Source organism: Ixodes scapularis, unplaced genomic scaffold, assembly GCF_016920785.2.
Source record: "Ixodes scapularis isolate PalLabHiFi unplaced genomic scaffold, ASM1692078v2 PGA_scaffold6__148_contigs__length_123643588, whole genome shotgun sequence".
Taxonomy (NCBI): Eukaryota; Metazoa; Arthropoda; class Arachnida; order Ixodida; family Ixodidae; genus Ixodes; species Ixodes scapularis.
The window spans coordinates 15,674,150-15,679,416 of record NW_024609881.1 but is presented as its reverse complement, the minus strand read 5'-3'; positions in this window follow the sequence as shown (position 1 = coordinate 15,679,416).

The following is a 5,267-nucleotide window of genomic DNA, read 5'->3' as shown; positions in this document are numbered from 1 at the left end:
GAAACCAATACCCACACGGTGTTTAAGTGCGTTGTAGCTAAAACGTTTTGGACTCTTGTGAGTCGCATCTTTGCGCTGCCACTGAGCAGACATTTCCACGCTAGACACCGGAGTGCGGGTCTGGCGTTTGCCGCCAACTGCTACGTCTTGTGGCAACAGAGAAACATTGCTGTGGGCCGCCAGCGCAGTCTCGGTGTGTTCCCGTTGCTGCGACGGCTCCGGACACTGCTCCTCTCCCACCTCGAGGACGCACTTTTTGCCCTTGTGGAGGAGGAGTTTCTCCGGAGGTGGCATGCAGACTTCATTGACGTTGCTGGCCGCAGAGTGGTGCTACAAGTTCGGTGGTGCCTCGATTAAATATGTTTTCATGCACCTTTCCGTAGTGTAGCGGCTGGAGCTGTTCTAGTCTACTTGCTATTTATTTTCTGTGTCTGTGATCCCTTTTCACCATCCGTGTCCAGATAAGCACTGTACATACTTGTATCGCTCCCGGGAGGTCGATTTCTTGTCGTTATTTACGTTCGCGTGCGTCCTTTTTGTGCCTTACGTTTCCTCGTTTTGTTTGTGTACCGTTGTCCCAACTTGTAAATAAATTTCTCTTTCCAAGCTGAAGGAACACCGTTCCCATGACTTCTTGAGTGCTGGCCAAGGCGCTTGGGAATATTGCAAATGGTCTACTGGCAGGGAACTTCATCGCGGTGCGTTGATGACGTCGACGAAGAGTGGCGATTGAGTTGTAACTTGATCGGGATGTGTGACCAAAAATTGTCCCTAGAGGGAAACGCGCAACGCCGCATTGGAAGGTCTTGTAAAAGCAACATTTTTAATTTTTGAAAATGTAGAATTCGGTACAATCTAAATATAGGGTGGTTCAAGTCGCCATGGCTCGATCTAAAATGGACCGTAAAAATCGACGCCTGCGCGTAGCCATTTAAACTTTTCATCAAAGGTGTATTTCACAGGTCAGTTTTTTCTTGTAAAATTACGAAGCGTAGCTCTGTTTCTGTAAAAAATAAGGCCAAGAAACTTGACAGGGTCTACGGCGGGCAGCAACGCAGACGACAGGGGTCCAGTAGCGGGGTGTGTTTGGCGTTCGTATTGATAGATGGAGCTACCTCCTAATCGCGACGGCTCGCGACCACCGTGGTTTATTAAAATAATATAATCTTCTTGAAATGTACCTTCGTTTAAGAAATGAATGCGAACAATAAAAGCAAAACTTAAAGTAAAAAGAAAGAACGCGCCTGCAGAACGGCGGCGCTTTTGCTGCCAACGGATTTCGTCTGCGTGTCGTCTGCTATCTTTCGCTGGTCGGCTGCGCCTTCAGACGCTGCTCCCGACGACATCTATCAATACGAACGGCAAACACGTCCCGCTGCTGGACTTGGTCGTCTGGGCCACCGCCCGCCGTAGATCCTGGCAAGTTTCTTGGCCTTATTTTTTACTAAAAGAGAACTACGCTCTGTAATTTTACAAGAAAGAAAGTGAAAGCCGTTTACAAGTCCCTGTAACGCCGAATTGGAGCGCAGCTCTTGAGGAGAAGCAGTGAAGGGTACTGAGGGGAGGGTCGACCCAAATACTTTACTAGGGGGAATACATTCCACTCCTCTCAAATACAATAGCTTTGGCGCGGACAGGTTTTCTGGGCTTGGCGAGAGCCATCTATCGTCGTGGAGGTCTCGGCTACCGGGCGGTAAAGATACTTCGTTTCACCTTATGTGCGAGCGAAGGCAAAGCTGGAAGCGCGAGCACGAAAGCTCCGCGCATTCAGGCTTTGCTCGAGCGCGCGAGCTGGGCAGAAACGCAAAAAGCGCTGCTCTCGCGCTTTTAGCTTTGCCTTCGCTCGCAGATAAGGTGAACCGAAGTATAGCTCAGTGCTGCGCCAAATACTTTGCTGCGCTGTGCCGACGTAATCTTCCCAAGGGTTGCACGTTGCACGTGCCTCGTGCATCGACGCACCTCGCGGAGACGACACCGCCGCGGCCGCCTCGAACATCCACGTGCACATGCGCGTGGACTGACGCGGACCTACACACCGTCAGCGGCGCTGCAGGCGTTCTGTCTAATGCAAATGAGCAGAGTGGAATGTATTCCCCCTATACTCTGTTTCATACTTAGCGTGCAACGCTGTCAAAGCCACTGGCGCGAGCGTGTCTCTTCATCTATGGTTTTGCTTGCGCGAGAGCGCGTGCAAATGAACAACGAGATGAAGCCCCACGCTCGCGCCAGTAGCTTTGACAGCGTTGAACGCTAAGTATGAAATCGAGTATAGTAAAGTATTTGGTAGACCTTTCCTCCTCCCCTCATTCTTTAATATGCTCCGGGGGGTCACGTGACCTCGGGGGGGGGGGGGGCGTGTCACGTGACTTCAGGGAGGGGCGTCACGTAACCCCGGGGAGGCGTGACCTGGGGGTCACGTGACCTTGGGGTGACCTTGGGTGCCACGTGGGGGTCACCTTGGGGTCACGTGACCTTGAGGTGACCTTCGGGGGTCACGTGACCTTGGGGGGTTACGTGGCCTTGGGGAGGAGACCACGTGACCTCGAGGGTCGCGTGACCTCGAAGGGGTCACGTGACCTTGGGGGTCACGTGATCTTCAGGGGGTCAGGTAGGGGTCACTTTGGGGGTCACGTGACCTTGAGGTGACCTTGGGAGGGGTCACGTGACCTTGGGGATCACGTGACCTTGGGATGACCTTGGTTACGCCGACGGCGACGCCGCCCAAGCCGGAAATGGGCGCCTAAAGCGCGATCCAAACCAACGCTTCTTTTTGCGCCTGTAGGTCGTGCGGCTGCGGATGTGACGCATTTCGTGGCGTTTTTGCTGTTTCCGGGCGCGCTTTCTGAGTCAGAACCGTGCGCTTTGGTTTGGACGGGGAAACTTAGGGCGAGCGCGCACGCGCGCACGCAGGCACGAGCGCACAAGCAAGGTGCAACTGCGACAGACTGGCCGGCCAGACGGCGAGAGAAAGAGAGAGAGAGAGAGAGATTGCGTTGTCATGTTGGAAGATAATAAAAGGGAGGGAGGAGAGGACAGCCAGACGGCGAGAAACGCGGAGCCGGAACTAGCTTGCCCTCCACCGATTGGCCGGGACACATGAGCGCCCTACGACGTCACCACGCGTTTTTGTGCGCGTTGAGAAGTTGAAATCAACCAACTTTCTTGTGCGCGCCCGGAAGGAGCGAAGAAGTGGCGCGACGTCACGAAAATACGTCACATCCGCAGCCGCACGACCTACAGGCGCAAAAAGAAGCGTTGGTTTGGATCGCGCTTAAGAGCTGCGCTCTAAAACCGACGCGTAAAATAACCTGTGACGAAAAGTTCAGATGGATACGTGCAGGCGTAGATTTTTAAGGTTCATTTTTGATCGAGCCTGGTGACTTGAACCACCCTATACAATTACCGGTGTCAAGTTTAGGTCGCATGAATCACGTCTTTTTACATAAGTGACACAGATGATCGCAACGCGTGAGCTGCATCGCGATCGCGATGAATCGTTATGGCCGACGGCGTAATGTCGAGCGTGTCTGTGCGGAGATTTGCCACACTTTTGAAATTTTAGCTGTCCAGTCGGGCTTTTTAAAAGGTTGTCACGTCGCGATTGCCACGCAGCAGTCCGGTGGAAGACGTGAACCAAGTGTCGTCGCTGAACTCGGGGAGTAGGACAGAATGCTGGCCCCAATGAGAAGATTCCTCGCAAGGATGCGGGAGAAAGCGCAGGATTTCGAGGGCGGACACGCCTCGTCCGTCCCTGCACGCCATCTCGGCTGCAGTGTCGGTAAGTGCTTGGAAATACCCTGGGAACCGTAATGGACGGTTTTAGCGTAGCGTTGCCGTGTGCAGCCGAATTGCGACTGGGAGCTTGCGCTGTAACTTTAAAACATCCTTTTCAGCGCGCACCTAAAGCCTTACCAGCCGTACCGCGGCCACCGCAGAATGCGGTAGTGGTTTGCTAAAACTGCCTACTGGTAGTGAACTGACACGGTGTTTTTGGTCTTATTGACTTTGCGCGGGTGTGCTGCCTCGTAATGTTTCTTCGAAAGCTGGGATCGTAGCGCTCAAGCTCACGGGTCAATATCTCTAGACCTGTAAATGAGGCACTCCGATACCTAAGGTGCATTACATCAACACATAACCAGAAAGGCTGTCCATTTCTTGTGCGTTAACTTGTGTTTAATTGAATTATGCAGGACTGATCTGCTGTGGCCAAGGGTGCTAGTGAGGACCCAGCACAGATGGCAGCCTCCACCGCCACCAAATGGTAGGCATAAAAAGCAGTCTGGATTCATCCCCATAATACGTGGTTTCAACCTATGTCAGGACATGTATGATGCGTGAGTGCCGTCGGTAGTCTCATGCTGGTGGCCACTTATGGTCATAGGTCGGCATTTTAAGCTGTCCTCACTCAAACTCACGATCACCATTTTTTCCTCGATCAGAACTCACACCCACTCACGATCACGATTTATTCAAAATAGGATCATCACCCGGACTCACCCTCACGGTTCAACGCAAAACCAAAACTCACTCGCCGTCATCATCACGGTCGTCACGCTCACAGATCATCACGGTCATAACGCTCAGATGTCATCACGAATCATCAGACTCACAGGTCATCACACTCACAGATTCTCAAGGTTCTCACACTCACAGGTCATCACACTCACAGATCCTCACGGTCCTCATACTCACAGGTCATCACGGTCCTCACGGCACTCACACTCACAGCTCCTCACGGTCCTCACACTCGCAGCTCCTCACGGTCCTCACACTCACAGGTCCTCGCGGTCGTCACTCTCACACTGTCCCCACGGTCCTCACACAGGTCTTCACGCTCATCCCACTCACAGGTCCTCACACTCACAGGTCATCACACTTGCCGATGTTGGGACCGAGCGGTTGTCCGGGGACTTGGGGTACGGCAGGGAACCGAGCCAGGGCAGGAACTCATGTGGAGGCCGGAATCGTGAAGGACCAGGGAGCAGGAGGGGTGTCTCTTAAATAATATAACTCTTTATATATACATATGAACAGGTTACATCAACTCAAGAACACTTGAGAACACTGTCAAGAACACCAGAGAACACAAGCTAGCAGCGGCCTGCTGCTCATTTTATAATGTCCCCTTTCCCCACATCCCTAGTAGGGAATCCCCAGGGTTCATTGTTCGTAACGTCCAGGCACGCCATCTCCCTCTTTCTCGCACTGCAATACACGACGTGCACACCGAAGGGCAGACCTGGGTCAGGGTGTCGCCCGTCGATCTC